Below are 18,001 nucleotides of genomic sequence, written 5' to 3' on the forward strand. Positions count from 1 at the left end.
CCAGAATTTTAAGAGCAAGAGTAGATTTTGGAAAGAATTTAAACAGGCGATATTGTCTACTAAGAAAGTTATGTTCAATAGTAGAGCTGTGAAAAAGCTGGATGGAAGCAGCAGAAGAGGGACTGGAAAAAAAAATTCAGAACTCAGTACCAGGACTGCTAAGGCTATCATGCAAATTAATTGAAAGTGGGAAAGTGTTTCATTATGTTTGGAAATTATCATTATTTGATAACTAGTTATCATTAGTTGTCATTATTATTTGAAAAGAGGAGCAGTGAAATATAAAAATGTGAGGAAAGAAGGAGTTAATCCAAAATAATGATCGGCAATGAAAAGGAGAGAAGGGCAAGTTGTAAAAATGTTTTAAGAAGGAGTTGAGGCAGCAGCTTCCATCCACAGTAATGTAACCTGGGTATGTGAGTAGTAAAGGTCAGGGCAGGATCAGGGAGGCAGAGGAGAAGTCTGGGTTTGTTAGCAGCAGCAAATGTATTTCAAACAAAAAGAATTTAACCACATATCTTTAGCGAAAGCTAGAGACCTAAGGCAATTTAACCTAAATATGATAGATTGAAGATGAATTTAGAGAAAATATTTACTTGTAGTTATAAATATTGCTATAAGGAGCTACGCATATGAATGTAAAATATATGTTTGTTCTTCATTCCTGTCTAAGTCTGATCCTCAGGGATATTATCTTGGTACAAGGTTGTCTTCAGAGTACTGTCTGACTGACTGGGGAGGATTTCTGCAGAAATGCTACTGCGATATGCAGAGGTCAGAGACAATTTCTAGGCTTGTCTGCTTTTATTAACTTTACATCCTTTTGATTGTCAGAAGAATAACTACAATAAAACTGACCAAAAATTGCTATCTCTAAATTAGTCTTGGAACCACTGTGAAAAGGAAAAGTATTTCTCATGTAAGTGGTCTGTTTTCCATGCTTGATTGTTTTTTGATGGAGTTCAGTTCATGTGGGCAAGTACAGACTTTACTGGATAACCCATACTGAAATTCTGTGAACATGTATGTACTCATTTTCCTCTAAATTTTGAAGTAGATATTATGCAGCTTGTAAATTATGTATTTCTCTAGTCCCCTAAAAGCAGTGTCTCTTTTTCACTTTCCACAAGGATAAGGAGTTGGTAGAAACTCAAGACTTTTTTGAGTAGAAATCATGAAATAGGCAAATGCAAAGCTAAACTTTCCTCATTCAGCAAATTAATTGACAAAGAGCTTAAGTGCCAATAGTGTGCTGAGATGACCACCAAGCACCGACAGAAGTATTTATAATTATTCCAGCTGGGAACAGTTAAGACACAAATCTGTTATTAACACCAATAGAATAGTTTCTTACTGTAACTAAAGTCATAGACATAGTTCTGTGATCTCCTGAGATGTTATTATGAGAACTGCATATGAAATCAAGGATTATATTTCCCACTTAGTGTGAGAAATCACAAAAGTAATTCATCATCTCCAGAGGAAGGCAAACAGATATTCCTGCCCATGGCAGCCAGTGGTGGGCTAAGGAACAAGAACTGTGCAGGTCTGCAATATGTCTCTTTCCATTGTTAAGAGGTTTTATCAATTTTGTCTCGGAGCGTTTTCTCCTCTGCTTTAAAAGCTAGCATGCCCCAACACACATTCCCCAGTACCTTCACCCCAGCCACAGCAGATGTGTTCTCCTTCCTTTTTCATTCCTTTTGGCTATTGTTCCCTTCTTCTTTGCTCTTCTATTTTTCCCCATTTGTCTTTTTTCATCGATGCCTCTATTGCCCACCTATTCAAATTTCAATGCCAACATATCCTTTCTGCTTGCAGCTCTTCCCATTCCTCTTCAACCTGTGGTTAGATAAAAGCTACTCAGAAAGAAACTGCCTTTTGCTCCGTGTTTGTTGAAAATGTGGCATAATGACCCATCTTTTTTCATAACAGGAACTTAATAAAAACAAAGACCAACAGCCATTCCAGAAATCACATATTAACTCGTGTCCAGCACTGCTATATATTTACTTTGTACTACAGTTATTTAGAACTTTCATAGCCAGAAAATTATCAGAACTGTCTCCAGCTTAAGGTACTCTTTCATGTTCTTGAGCTTTCTGATAATCTCTTTCAGCTAAGAAAAATAAAATCCTTTCTCACTTTACACACAGTTTAAGCAAGAAAGAAATTACAGACTTCCAGTTGTTTAACTGCCTCCTTTGACTTCTCTCTGTTTGGACTTTGTGTCAGACAGTCAGTGTCTAGCAAGAGTGCACTACAGCAAAGGAAGTTTTGGATAGCAGCCCGGTGAGAACAGTGTCTGGAACGGAAGCACAACAGAGGGTTTTTAACATGGTTACTGGTGCACATTCAGAATTTTCCATCCCAGGTGTTATGTCGATGAGAGACATGTCTGCTTTTCGCTACAGTCTCAGGGTTTGACTTTCGATTTTTGAAAAAAAAGGATGGAAAGAAATGAATGAACGGAAGCTAGAAGGGTTGTATTGTGAAATGTTCCTGGTGGCAGCAGAGACATTTTACCCTACAGCTTGCAGTCTAACAGCAGGGCTCTGTAGCTTTGCCTCCCAAACTGCACCACCGCATGCTCTGCCAGCTGTGCTGTCTCTCCTAACGCACAGCACAGAAGCTGCCATGGCATACAATGAAAGGTGTCCTGCTGGGACACATGCCATGTGACTCCTCGCATGCTATGGCTACGAGGGCAGAACCATCATGCAGGCTTTGGTGAAGCACTGACTTCTTTTTTCCTACTGTGTCATTATATTCTGTACTAATTTTTTTCTTGGAAACTGAAGCTGACTGGAACAGTTCATGTACCTTCTGTCTAAATAAGAAAGAGCAGGAATTCATTAATCATGGCACAACCTGCTAATCCACAAAGAGGCACAAGGCACTCTGGGCTAGCTCCTGGTCTAGGCAGTAGTTCTGAAATTAAAATGCTTGGAAACAGTGTGCTTCCCAGCAGCAACCTGCAACCTGGGTCTTTAACTTTTGGCTCTTGCCCTGCTTTCTCATTTGCTGACAGGCAAGCATTAGCAGTGCTTTGAAAGACATGCTGTGCTTTGAAGGATGTGGTGCACTTTGAAGGAGCAGCATAAACAGCTGATGAGCTTATAAGGACATTGCATCCAGCCCCTCTCTACCATACAGATGGTTTTTGCAAAAGCAGATCCTTTGTAGGATGGAAAAAAATAGTTATAAGTGTATAAATGGGAAACCCCATGGGCTGCAATGCTATCACGGTACCAAGCACCTGGGAAATGGCTGGGAATGAGCTGCAGAGATGCACTCTGCCTGCAAAGGGGCCCATTGTCCCTCAATATGCATGAGCAGCAGCAACAATTCCACAGGAGTACCGACAGGAGAAGAGTGTGAATGTGAAATGAAATTTAACAACTGCCTCTGCCCTTTCAACTACACTTAGAGAATTAAATGCAGAACCAGGGAGCACAAAAAATGTTCTCTTAAGAAGAATAGTTTCGAGTTTCTCTGAGTACTTTCTGCAGTGTGAGTGTTTTCAAGAATTGATCAGGCACACTCATTTCTATGGTGTATTAGCAGAAAATAGCTGGTCATCCATTAGTCCCCTGCTGAGTTTCAATTGCAAAGATATGACTGAAAGCTGGTATTAACTGTGACAGAGAGGCTTAAGAGCCATATAGACTTCAATATTGTACAAAAGACGTGAGTCAATAAGGCTTTTCAATAGTAGTTTAATGCCATTAATTTGTATTCTCCTAGCGTGTAGAGTGTGTAGCAGGCACAGCTCAGGTTTTTGTGGTCAGAGATGGGCTCTGCTCTACCAGGGCTGGAGAGACCAGGGACAGGACAGGGAACACGCTGAGGGAAATCTGAGTGATTTTTGTGAGGTCATATCCAGGGTCTGTGGTGGAAGCTGTTATATAAACCAGCTTTCTCTGAGCATGCTGCCCAGGAACAGACACATAAGTCAGCACTTACCTGTATGGACTGGGTTGCATTAGACAGCTACATACTTTAATATTATGGGAAAGAAGAAAGGAAAGTCAGAGAGGACTTAACATCATTAACAAAAAAAGGGATACCAAACACAAGACACAAGGAGGAAAAAAACCAACAAACCAAAAGCTTCTTTTAAAGGTGCCAAGGAAGGTGTATTGGAACACATCACATCATATTACTTTGTATTTTATTTTTTAGCAATGTGTCCACCTAAGCAGGCTGACTTTGAGGACAACCAAGGGTGTGCCTTTTTGCCCTGGGAGAGTCTGCAGATTTACAGGAGGAGAGATTTGTTCTCCATGAGCCCTATGTTACATCCCCTCCATAATGTCCAAGAAAGGGAATGAGCCTGGATAGTGACAATACAGTCAAGGATACAGACAGCAATGAACACAGTACTTTTCTTCCTGCAAAAAATATAAAAACCATTTTATATTTATCATGGATATGTCCCATCCTTTCTCTACCAAAAAAAGCATTGAAGACCTACCCAGCCAGGCACATCACTGAGCCTGGGTTGAAAGCATGAGTCACTTTCTTTACTAGAAAAATTAAGTTTTATTTTTATGATCCACTGAATGGTGAGAGGAGACACCCTGTCACGGAACAATAAATTCAGGCTTAAATCCTGGGGCTGGAAAAAAAGATTTTATCTTTCCTTGTGTAATTCTTCAGGCAAATTTAAGTTTCCAGAGAGTATTTTAAGCCTCAGCTAACACAGTGTTATTCCATTTGGTAGTTGCCTGCAGAATACTATATTTTGTTTCACCTTTTCACTTCTGTAATTCCAGTTCTTTCATAAGAAATAAATGCCTATTAATCAGGCTTGGGTTATTGTAATGAAGGTAATGTCCTACTTTGGTTTAAAAACCTATATGAAAAAACCCATGCATAAAGGAAATATTGCCACCATTTTAGGGCAAGGACATGGAAGAAATTAGTCCTGGCTTTGCAGGCACGGTCTGTGCAAACCTGACACAAGGGCAGGTCTCACTTCTCTAGCATTACTGCATCCCTGAGGAGCTCATCTGTAGCTGCTCAGTAGTGGAGGGTCCTCTGAGTGTCTTAAGCATGAACTTCAAATCCCCAGGAGTGTTGTGTTTCCCTGTTGGTAGGTTATATATTTGGGAAGTCCCAAGGCTGAGACAGCTTTCATTCTTCCTGGTCACCCACTCCTTCTGTGGTGACCCAGCTTGGACATCATTTGTGCATCAGCCATGGGAAGAAGATTTTGGTGTCTTGGAAAGCCACTGCCGGGACCTGGTAAAGATTTATTCTTAAGCAGCTGTCATTTATGGCCAACCCCAGGGATCAAATACATTCTGTATAGACACTGCACCACACCTTGTTTACAGCTTTCCCTTCTCTGAAACACTGACCTGGGTTAAGTGAGCAATGAAACACTAAAAAAAAAAAAAAAAAAATTGAAAAAAAGGTGGATTATTAACTACTAAAAACCAGCAAAGCACTAGGAACCTTCTTGGATTATTTTTCAATGTATGTAACAAAACATTATTGAGAGGAAAGAATATAATCAATACAGAGGAGCATTATAGCTAGCTGTGCAGCAATTTAATGTGAGAAATGGATTAAGGTGACAGGAAAAGTCAATGCAGTCTTAAATTAAAGGTGAGGAAAGTCAATGAAAAGTCAAAGCTGGTTAGGAGTCCATCAGGTAAGAGAGGCTTTAGCTCTGGTAAGTACAAAGTGCCTCAGAAACCTTACCTTATCACTGTAGCTCTGTGTTTTTCATGTTTGTTCAACAGAGTAACTGGGTATGTGTTTGTTCTCAGTTTGAACCATTAAACGATTTGAATACATTGAGCTATTTCAAAGAAGATTTGCAAAAGTGAAGAAGTCTGGGGTTTTATCTTCTTTGTTTAAGGAATAAAAATGTGGAATTTTCCCTCTGTGTTATATTCGCAAACCAAAGTCACTGGAGAATAAACAGGATTATAATGTTGCTGGTACCAGAGGAGACATCTTTGGTTAAATAAAGTAGGGATAATTTTTACCTGCAATTTTAGCTCAAATTGTAGCTTTGTTTTGTTATATGAAAACAAATTATAAGGAAAAAAATTTGCATTTCAGCAACACCTCTGCCTTTAATTCTCTGGGGTTTAGAAACCCTTTGACAAACTGAGAAATCCCAACCTAATATTTCTCTTATTTCTTAAACAAAAACAACAAACAAACAACCCCCCCCCCCCCCAAACAAACACCACCCTGCACCCCCACCCCCAAAAAAGGCTGTGTCTCTAAATTTTGTTGTAATACTCAAAATCATGGATATTCAACAATGGTTGCTGTCAAAAGGCTCTGCTCATAAGTACTTGATTTCTCATATTCCTACTGGATTATAAGGCTGACCAGAAAAACCTCAAAATGTCATGGCCCATGTGCTATGATTTATATGCTAATATCTTGCGTAGCTGTTGAGATTTCAATATTTTTTAAGGCTTTGACCAGTTCACAGCAGGAACTAGCACTGCTAGTAACACGGAGAAAACATACTGACGAGGAGCATTGGATTCTAGGTCTTTGGTTGCTCAGTCGTGTTTTTGTAGCTTCATTTTTGATGATGCTGAAGCTTCAAGTTATGTCTCAAGCTACCTGTTAGTGTTCAGGCAGAAGCAGCCTGGAAAATCTTGTCTTGCAATTGCCATTACCTGAGATGTCAGGCAGAGCTTTCTCTTGCCTTTAGCGTCTCCCAGGTGTGCAACAGAACTTGAAGGAACTTCCATCACTTGCACCTACTGATGCCAGAAGACAGGCTGTTGTTTCAGTGCAGTCTTTGCTCCGTTGACGCTTAACACTTGCCCCACTTACTAGCTATAGTAGTGTTGGGGTTTTAGTTTAGTCTTAGTTTTTTTCCTGTTAAAGGAATTTTCTCCCATATGCATGTTGCTAGGGGACAAATAGCTGTACTTAAGAAAGACAAAAAGGGGAGTGGGGCGGGCCTGGCTACTCCTTTGTCTGCACCTGGGTGTGGGGTCAGTTCGCTCTGAGCGTCCGGAGAGAGAAGCTGCAGAGAAAGGAGCTGCTGGTTCTTTCTTTTTGGCCGTTCTTCTCTTCCTGCTGGAAACAACGCCGGGACCCCAAAAGCCGCTTTCCCTGCCCTGCTGGAGACCGAGCTGTGGCTGCCCTGCCCCGCTGCTGCTTCGAGCTTTCGCTACGCTGTAGCCCTGCTCGCCCTGCCTGCCTGGGCACCCGTGGGGTTCTCCCATCTGGATACATCTCGCCTGCCACCCGGGATTTGCGTTCGTCCCTGCCGCTCCAGCCTGCCGTTCTAGCCTGCCGTTCCAGCCTGCCGTTCCAGCCAGCCTGCCGTTCTATCCTGCCGTTCCAGCCTGCTGTTCCTGAGAGTCCGGGATCGGCTGCCCAGGGGTTTGTGAAGCCTTTGTCCCATCCCTTCCCGGGATCCCAGGCCGCCAGTGCCGCGTGCTCCCCGAGCTCGCTCCGGAGCGCCCCCTGCAGCCGCGGGGGAACCATCGCACCTGCCCTGCTCACCGGGAGCCGCCAGCGCCCCTGCCGGCTGCGAGCGGAACTGCACCCGAGGGGAAAGGGCCCGACAGCCGAGAAGGCTGGGACTGGGTTTGGGATTGTTTGCTGGTACTGCCAGAGTTGTTGTTGTTTTGTTTGACTGGTTATATACATATACATATATATATATATAGTAAAGAACTGTTATTCCTATTTCCCACATCTTTGCCTAAAGGCCCTTGATTTCAAATATAATAACTTGGAGGGAAAAGAGGTTATATCTGCCATTTCAAGGGGGGCTTCTGCCTTCCTTAGCAGACACCTGCCTTTCAAAACCGAGACAAGTAGTCACCAATTATTTGTTCTCTACTTTAAAAAAGCTGCTTTACCTAGACATAATCTGTAGCATAAATACATGTGAATCTGGCCTTTAAGCCAGGACCAACAGGTTATATTTCAAAACACAGCACTTTGTGACATGAAATAACAGTAAATCCACACTGAAGTAGGCACCATGTATTTCCCCCCTTTGCAGGTGACCAAACTTTCTGACAAGTAACAGAGATTGAAATCTCTGCCATCACAGAACTCAGATAATGAAATAAAGCCGTTAGCATATTGGGGCTAGAAATTTTGGGGGCTGCCAGTGTTCAACTCCAGTTTGCAAACAATTCCTTTGTAGTACTTTGAAAACAAACCAGTGGGAGGCACCAAGTCAGAATAACAATTTAATAGGGAAATTGAAAAAATATAAAGGCAGAAAACACTGGTTCAAACTGACAGAGTCAGGATACAACCTGACACCCTGTTAGTCAGGGTGGTGGTAGCAGTCTGATAAAATGGTGGCTGCAGTCCTCCTGAAGTGGTGGATGTGGTTCTGTTGAAGCAGTGATCCTGTAGAGAGGTTTGCTCTTCCTCAGAAGGTCCAGTGGTGGCTATGTAGCTCCTGTCCTCTAGGACACCAGTGGAAAGGTTGTTTCTGGTGTTTGGAATCTCAGATTATATCCAGGATGGGATGCTTGGTTCCTGCCTCTGGGTGGAGCGTCTCACAATGGGGTAATGAGTCATGTGGCAGGGCATTGATGGGTCATTAACAGAAAGATAGTCTGGGGGGATGAGGCACTGCCCCACCTGGTTTCAACAGCTCATGGGGATGGTAATAGAATACAGTGCAACCCAGGACATCCTTGTACCACAAAAGCAGAAGATAAAAAGAGTTATAACAGATGTAAAACTGTAGTCTTGTCAACTTTGTTGACTCCTCTGACTGGTGGGGTTGAAAGTGCAAAGGCTTTTAGGTTGAAAGGCTTTTATTCCAACAGCTAAACAGCACAATGCAGTCTAGCTCCCACAGAAACCTGGAGAAGAAGATTTGCAAAGAGAAGACTTCAAGTCTCAGTTTGCTTGCTACATGTTTTTCAATCATTCTGTCAATCGTTAACAAGAGCACACACAAGAAAGGCAATGGACAACCACAGGTCATAAGCACTGATTTATTTACTCACTTTTCTTGTAGTGGAATATGGAAGAGGTTTGAAGTCCATGTCAGTGGTCATGTTGCTCTCTAACAGAGAAATGTATCTTTCTATTTAGAAGTAAATATCTGCAGAAAGTCAGAAGTAGCAACAACCACCAGAGTGGATTGATTCTGGTTATGTAGAAGTATCTATTTAAAATTACTATCCAAACCTTCTTCTTTTTACAGTGAAATCAAATCCAGACTTTTCTCTAAGTTTAGTCAGTTCATCAGCAGACTTATGGGGAATTTGGGCTTAGGAGACCACCCCAACTGACCTGTTTCTGCATCTGAAAACACCATGAAATACAGCGTGGCAGCCTCAATTACACTGCTCTCCTATATAGACCTGACATTTGGATGGGAAGTGTGTTTCACCCAGTCATACATGCCCCATTCACAGCTAACACAAGTGGCCTCTTGATGCTCAGGACACCTTTGGGCTGGGGATGGCTGTGGGCAATAAATTTCATGGCAGATACATGACATTAAGCCTGTCCTTGGCTTAAATTTTCTGACTGCTCCAAAGGCAGAAAGAGTAGACAGGGACTTGAGAGCATTTTCAGTGAGCTTCAGACTCACTGCTGCTTCATAGCCTCTTGCACGGGCATTTGTTTTTGCCATTTCCAGCCTAGACAGCAGAGCTTGGGGCACTCAGGGGAAAGTTTCAATGTGTCTCTGTGGCAATGGTATCACTGACACCAAGCTGCAACATCAGTGAGGGCTTTTGTCTTGCTCTCACTAGTCTTTCAAAAAGTGCACATTAACTCTTCTTGTGAGGGTGTCCAGAAGATTTGGCTTTGAGAAAAGTAAGTAGGGCTAGAAAGCTGATTGCTGAAGTATTTAGAAATTTTAGTTGCTTAAGGGAAGAAATAGAAACTAATGAGGAAGGACATGCCAATTTTAATGTGATGTTGCTGCACCAAACACAGATTTGCAGAGATTTTAAAGTTCATGGGGTGTGGAAGAGTCATGCTTATACTTCTGCTAATATCGTTCATATTTAACCTTGCCCTCATAATCAACCTAAATTAAATGAGTTTTCAGTCCACAAATCCATCACATACATATGCTGTTCTAATCTTACTCACGCACCAAGGGAATTTGTTTCTCTAGCTAAATCCCTAACACAACATTATATAGATAACTTGACAGCTTATGTAACAAGCACAGTTTGGGTTGGTGAATGTGTATGGGGAATGTGGAGAAAAGGAAAAAAAAGAAGTAGGTTCATAAAGGAGGGAAAAGTGTGCTGCGAATTATTCTACTATATAAATATTTCCTTGAGCTGCAAGCATGCCAGTGTGGAGTGAGATGAAGGACCAAGATTAATCTGAAAAACAGAGTAATGCTTAGTTCTTAGGGAAAATCAAGGTGAAATGCTCTCAGGTCTAATCTACTTCCATTTACCTCATTTGACTTTCTTTCCTCAGACTTCAGAAGAAGTAGGCTTCATCATAGCAGAGTTTTATATCTTTTTATTTTATTATAGTTACACCATATGGCCTTAATCACCTACTCTTGTCCTCCTAAGAGTCTGAACCATCAGTTGCAGCTGAAACATGTAACATTTTACAAGATTTCCAAAGACCTTGTCCTTCCACTGGAATAAAAACCCTTACGGGGCATAGCACGCAAAACGAACAAAGCTTTTATGCTCCAAGTGTGAATTTAGCTGTCACCCATGGTGCTGTCATTCAGTCCCTTCCTTCTGCCTGAAGGTGGTCTGGTTATTGCTCAGGACTGTGAAGATCCAAGCAGGTCATGCTACTACCCAGTGTAAGAGAAGCTGGCAGCAAGGTGTACCACCTTCCCATTGGGTTTTCACTCTGCCAGCACTTCAGAAAGAGAGAATCTCCAAGTACGGAAATCAAAAGCCTTTGAATCAGCCAGTGAAAACACCCTGTTTTCCTGACTCTTAAACACCCAGAATAATAAATCTTGTTGGAGGGGACTTGTGGAGGTCACCCCGTTCAACATACAGTTCAATACAGGCCTAATTAGAGTAGGCTGCTCATCTCCAGCTGAGTTTTAGATCTCTCTAAGGATAGATATTCCACTCCTCTCATGGCCACTTATTTCAGTATTTGATCACTGTCACTGTCACGATAAAAGTTTTCCTTCTATCAAAGAGGAATTTCCCAAATTTCATATTGAGTCTGTTGCCCTCTGATCCTGTCGCTGCACACAGCTCTGAGAAGAGTCTGTGTCTTCTCTGCACCCTCCCATTAGCAGTTTTAGGTAGCAATAAGATCTCCCTGAACTATCTCTTCTCCAGGCTGAAAAAAATCCAGTCCTCTGCCTTTTCTCCTAGTCATTTGCTTCAGCCCCTGACCATGTTGGTGTCCTGTTCACTGACTTGCTCCAGTCTGTAAATGCCTTTCTTGTACTGAGGAGTCAGAAATCATAATCACAAACAAGACTTTGATCAAAGGAATCAGCCGTAAAAGAATAATGAAATCTCAGTAGGAACTTTGGGAACCTGTATCAAATCTTTCCTTAGTCTTATATCAGGACATGCCTATCTTAGCACTAAGATCTTAACAGGTTAAGATGAGTCAGTCTGGAGTACAGACTTAAAAGAAGCACCAACCTTACCCATGAATTCTCATTGGAAGCTGAAATTGAGGCCTTCATATAAAGTTTAATATAAAGATGAATGCAATCTACATCAATTCACTGAAGTTGTTTCTCTAATCCTCTTATGTGCATCAGCCCTTCTCCCTCAGGGGACATAACACACACAAAGTGCTTCATTATCTTTATTTTTCCAAGCTTAACTGAAGCAAACTCTTCACAGATGAAGGCAGAGCCTTTTCCAGTCACAAATTTACTGAAAAGACTAGAGGAGACCTGGTGAAGTTGAGAAGGTTTTTGTAAGGCAAAGGCTGATTTTGAAGGGTACTTGTTCAGAAGAAGCTGTTTTGACTTTTCTCACTATTACTGTTAGCAATTTCATCAACATGCAGCTTACATGCAAGTAGCAAGGTCACTGTTATATGTTACAGCTTCAGAATCATAGAATTGGTTGGAAAAGACCTTTAAGATCCTTGGGTCCAACCCTTAGCCTGTCACTGCCTGGTCCACCACTAAACCTTGTTCCTAAGTGCTACATCTGCACATCTTTTAAATACCTCCAGGGATGGTAATTGTTCCAATGCTTGATAAGCCTTTCCATGAAGAAATTTTTCCTAATATCCAATCTAAACCTTCCCAGGTGCAGCTTAAGGTAATATCCTCCTTTCCTGTCCCTTGTTACCTGGCAGAAGAGCCTGACCCTGCTGGCTACAGCCTCCTTTCCAGGAGTTGTAGAGAGTGATAAGGTCTCCCCTGAGCCTCCTTTTTTCCAGGCTAAACACCCCCAGCTCCCTCAGCTGCTCCTCATCAAACTTGTGCTCCAGACCCTTCACCATCTCCGTTGCCCTTCTCTGGACACGCTCCAGCCCCTCAATGGCCTTCTTGTAGTAAAGGGTCTAAAACTGAACCAAGGATTTGAGGTGTGGCCTCATCAGTGCTGAATACAGGGAGGAAACCACTGCCCTAGTCCTGCTGGCCACACTCTTTCTGATACAAGCCAGGACACTACCAGTCTTCTTGGCCACCTGGGCACACACTGGCTCATGCTCAGTCACTGTTGACCAGCACCACCAGGTCCTTTTCCAATGGCACCTTCGCAGCCACTGTTCCCCAGCCTGTAGCACTGCATGGGGTTGTTGTGGTACAAGTTCAGGACCCAGCACTAGGCCTTGTTGAACCTCATACCATTGGCCTTGTCCCGTTGATCCAGCCTGTCCCTTTGTAGACCTTCCCACTCTCTGGCAGATTTCAACACTCCACCAAGCTTGGTGTTGGCTGCAAACTTTCTGAAGTGGCACTTCATGCCCTTGCTCATATCACTGATAAAGGTATGGAACAGAACTGGTCCCGGTACTGAGCCCTGGGAATATTCAGGGCGCAGCTGCCAACTGAATTTAGCTCCATTCCCCACCACAGTCTGGGGCCAGCCATCCAGCCAGTTTTTTACCCAGCAAACTGTTCACCTGTCCAAGCCATGAGCAGACAGTTTCTCCAAGATAATGTTGTGGGAAATGGTATCAAAGGCTTTACTGAAGTCCAGGTAAACACATCCATAGCTTTTCCCTGATTCACCAGGAGAGTCACCTTGTTATAGAAGGAGATCAGGTTGGACAAACAGGACCTGCCTTTCCAAACCCATGCTGACTGGGCCTGATCCTCTGGTTGTCCTGCATGTGCTGTGTGATGGCACTCAAGACAATTTGCTCCACAACCTTTCCCAGCGTCAAGATCAGACAGCCTGTAGTTCCCTGGATCCTCCTTCTAACCCTTTTTGTAGATGGGTGTCACATTTGCTAATTTCCAGTCAACTGTGACTTCCCCAGTTAGCCAGGACTGATGATAAATGATGGAGAGGGCTTTGCAAGCTCTTCTGCCACCTCCTTCAGGACCATCAGGTGAATCCCATCCAGCCCCATGAACCTGTGTGTGTCTAAGTGGTGCAGCAGGTCACTGGCCATTTCACCTTGCATTATGACATCTTCTCTGTCTTCCAGCTCAGGGGTCTGCTCACCTGGAGAACAACCAGTCTTAATGTTAAAGACTGAAGCAAAGAAGGCATTAAATAACTTAGCCTTTTACTCATCCTTTGTCACCATGTTTCCCCTCACATAATAAAGGATAGAGATGATCCTTAGCCCTCCTTTTATTGCTTTTGAAACCCAAAAGAATGCAGGGATCGCCTCTTTGAGAGTCTTGGCACAAGCTGGAACTGACCAAACATCTGGTTCACCCTTGGTAAACTGTGCTTGTTAGTTCATATTTGGTTTTCACAACTGTTTCTTTTACGCTGCATTCTGTAAATCTGGAGAGTTTCAACATGCTCTTTGTCCCCTTTGATGTAAAAAACCCTGTCTACGAAAATACATTTTTTCTTTAATTTTTCAAGGGCACTTTTAAAGACTTCCCCTGAGCCACTCTATACCACAGAAGCGCCCCAGGACAGCTGTAAGGTCTCTGTTTCCCTTTATGGAAAAAAAAAGGGATTTTTATTCTAATTAAAAAATTTAAGCCACCAGTAACAAACAGTTATCAATCATGGTTCCCATTTCAGGATGAAGTATTATTGACATGACCAAAAAGAATTGTAGCCATTTCTTGCCCAAAATTTCTTTTTTTAATCTTCATTTTTATTTTAAGATAGTTTGTTTCTCCAATAGAAAAGATAGTTTCATCTGCGATAAAGCAGTCAGAAATGGTTCCAATTTTTCATTTTTTAATAATTTGCCAGCTATATTCCATAATTCCAGTGCTGCTCTCTGCACTGATCCCACATCTATTGGGAATTTTCTGTGACTTGTATTCAAAGGCAGGCTGATGGATTCAGTATGACTTTTGCTATTTTGGAGCTTTTCTTTTTCCTAGCATTAAGAGAAATCCCTTCAGTTCAGAGTATAGAGATTTTAACTGCTAATACCTCAGGTAGCATGAGGGCTGACTCCATGAGTAACCAGCGTGGCTTCGCATCTGTGATGGAGAGAAAACATAAATTACTTTGTTTGCAGGATCAGAGTAGCATGTTTCCTCTGCCTTGGATGCTTTCTGTGATTTTAAAAGCAGAGCACTTAACAAAATATTGTTTACTTTATCACTGCATCTAATCACTGATATGCAATGGCATGTGGAAAATCTATGGTTTTGCTGGGGCAAAATCATGTAGTTATCATGTGGTGGGGGTTTGTGACCTTGGCACCATAGAGAAATTTTGCTGATCTTACCCAAATGCCTTTTGGAACATGTCCATTGGAGAAGGAAAAAGAAGCAACCTATAGGAGCCATTTATCAAGTATGGAAAAAGAAAAGGAGAGAAGGCCACAAGTATGACCTTCTTTGATCTCTTCCACAGCCCGTGATGTAGTGGCACTAAACAACTCCTGTGCCAGATGCATAAGATCATGAAGATGACTGTGTAAAGGGGAAACAGATGAGCCCACAATGGCCGTAGCAGAGAACCACAGCATGTGCTCACCAGTGGTTGATATATAACACACCACAATTATAAAAAGGCTTTCTGATAATCTTTTCAATGGCAAAATTTTGGGCATTTGGAATGCTCAGGAAGATGACTCAGTCTTCATTGATAACAAAGCATAACTGTGTCATGTTTGCTGACTACCTTGGCTAACTGCTGTGCAGATAAGCAGATACCCATGCTCTGGCATGCTGTTGGCCAGGCTGAATTATGTAAGTCATTACCAATGTATAATTTACATTGAAGAAAAAACAACAAATCCAGGGTCTTGTTTTCTTTACAACTATGCCTTTTACACTGATGACATGAAGTCCTACTTGTGACTATGTGGCAATGCTGAGAACCCAGAAGGTCTTCAGCTTCTGAAATGCAATAGAATCTGCCTTAATTATTTGGGAAAGAAGAGACTCCACACCACAGTCAAGTTGAATAAAGGTCTTCAAGTCTGTTGGGCTACAGACTGAGCATTTTGTGAACAGTCTCAGGCCAATCACCATCTATGACTGTGTAAAAATTACAAGAGCAAGAAATTCACTTTCAAACAAAATATGGGCAAAATACAATTTGATCAACTCTGTCTTAGCTGAAGGCAGAGGTAGGAACCTGAGCTGAATAACAGTGTGAGTGCCACATGAACACTGACATACTCATTCTCACCTTTAAGGAGTTATTATCCCTACTTCAGAATACAGAGAAATGAGAGGCAGGGAGAACAAGTGATTTGCCCAGTCACAGTTAAAATCTATAGTATGGATAGAAAATAAATCCTGATCTATAGAAATCTGTATTTGAATTGCAAAATGGCCCTTTCTTCATTTTATGGATAGGTGTTTAGAGGACTTAGCAATGTGAAAATAGTTTAATAACCCTGGCAAACCTGCCACAAATCCATAGCTGTTGTATATAAATATCTCTCAGATATCATTGCACATCCCAATCTGTCCTCCATTCCTTTTGCTGACTCAGTAAGGTGTCACATAAAATTAGACTGAGAAGTTAACACATTAAGCATTTATTGACCTCAATAAGTTACAGTCAAATATGCCCAGAGTCTTAATGAACAGAATTAAAAGGTCATTTAAAATACTCATACAGTAACTGTGATGTGATACAAAATATTAGTTATTTATTATAACAGAATAAGTATTAAAGTCTTTAACTCTTAAAATACCAAATTACAAGGGTCAAGATCCAAGATTATCCGATTGGTCTGATCTACTTGTAAGACATCCCAAAGAACTGGCATGTGCCTTGTTATCACTATAAAAATCCTTCCCTAAAGTCACTTACTTCTAATAAAAAAATATTTCAGCTCTAACCTAGCAATATCAAACAGAGAGTAGTCACTGCTTTGTCCTTTCCATGGCAAGGGTATCAAACAGAAGATTAAATTAGCTCTATAAACCAAAGTGGGGGTTTTTTTAAAGAAAAACTTTCTTCACTTTGGTTCCCCAGGAAGCCTCCCCTGCCCTCTCTGCACACATTAGCAGAGAAGAAAAGTCTCAAATTCTGCAGGTGAAATCTTTATTTTCCTCCTCAAGGTGATGGCAAAATATCAATCAATTTAAGGCTGTAGTTTCACTGCTGGCACTTAGCAAGAAACAGGAGAAAAGCCCATAACGAAGATCTCTGCCTTAAAAGTCCCAGTCTCTGACATCTGCATTTGGATGGCCATCTACTGAAGATACACATTTTTGCCAGCTGCTTTGTATGACTGAGAGCAAGAAACACCTTTTGCTAGAGACAAGGAAACTCCTGTTAGTCCTTAGATGTCTTTGCATTGATGTAGCAAAAACTTTGGGGCTAGGATTGGTGTGGTACTAGCTTGCAAAGCCTGGAAAAGAGAAAGCCTCGAGGGTAAAGTAGGAAAATTCCTCTTTAGCCCCTGAGCTTGAATGAGGAGGCAGATTAATTTTTCTTTTACAAATGCTCATTTCAGTTCAGAGGAGGTATGGCCTAAAGGGCATACTGACGACATTCAGTTTTATATTTCTTCCTCAGAAAGCTTAATGAATATGTTTGAATGCCTCAGGAAACCTCTTGTTAAGGAGCTGTATGAGAATGAGGTCACACAAAGGTAACTCAGAATTTGAGGAAGCATAAAAAGGACGGGAAAAAAACCAAAATTGTTTTATGTTGTCACAATTGCAGTCAGTCGACTATTTTCCTAGTGCTGAGAATTCAGTTTGTGATCCTTGGAGCCACAGGTTTCAGTGAATATTAGGGACCTGGTTGCCTTTTCGAGAGCCTGGTAGGTCCAAAACATATTCTTGCTTGGAGTCTCTCACCACATGCCACAAAGTTTCCCTGAGAAGGGCACCTTGAGGACATCAGTAGAGAAGCTGTCTTGGTGTCCTTTAAATTTTCTCTTGGCAACCCTTGCCCTGCCTGTTTGTTAACATTTGCTGTAATATCATGAAATTCAGCATCTCTTTTTGACCGGATGCCCCAGCTAAACCCTTTCAGAGTTCCACGTCCCTCAGCTCTACAGAAAGGAGGTGAGTGATGAACACTTTGTCACTCCAGCTGACAATGGAGATGTCAGAACAAATTAAAGATATCTTCACAGCAAGCATGTTGTTTAAACTTTAATAAACCTTTTGTCTCTGCCATGCCCTTTGACTGACCCCTGTGCAGCAGCCAGGGACAGGAGCTCAGCCGGTGTCGCTGTCAGAGCAGAGCTGGACCTTGGGGCTCAGCTGAAACTCCTGCTGCAGCACATCCTCGGGGCTCTGCAAGGGCCACAGCCACGCTGACCAGCATTCAACAAGAATAAAGCAAATAAATGTATAAATAAGAGATTAATAGACGAATGTGAAGTGAGTTGAAATGCTTTCCTTCCCTTCAGCACACCACTGCATTTCACTTCAGAGAAACTGGTTTGGGGTTAGAAAAACATCACTGAAAATAGACACTGGCCCTTATCTGGCAAATAATGAGAGTAGGAAAAAGTATTCCTCTGTTGGGGC

This window comes from Coloeus monedula (assembly GCF_965178545.1).
Source record: "Coloeus monedula genome assembly, chromosome: 1".
Lineage (NCBI taxonomy): Eukaryota > Metazoa > Chordata > Aves > Passeriformes > Corvidae > Coloeus > Coloeus monedula.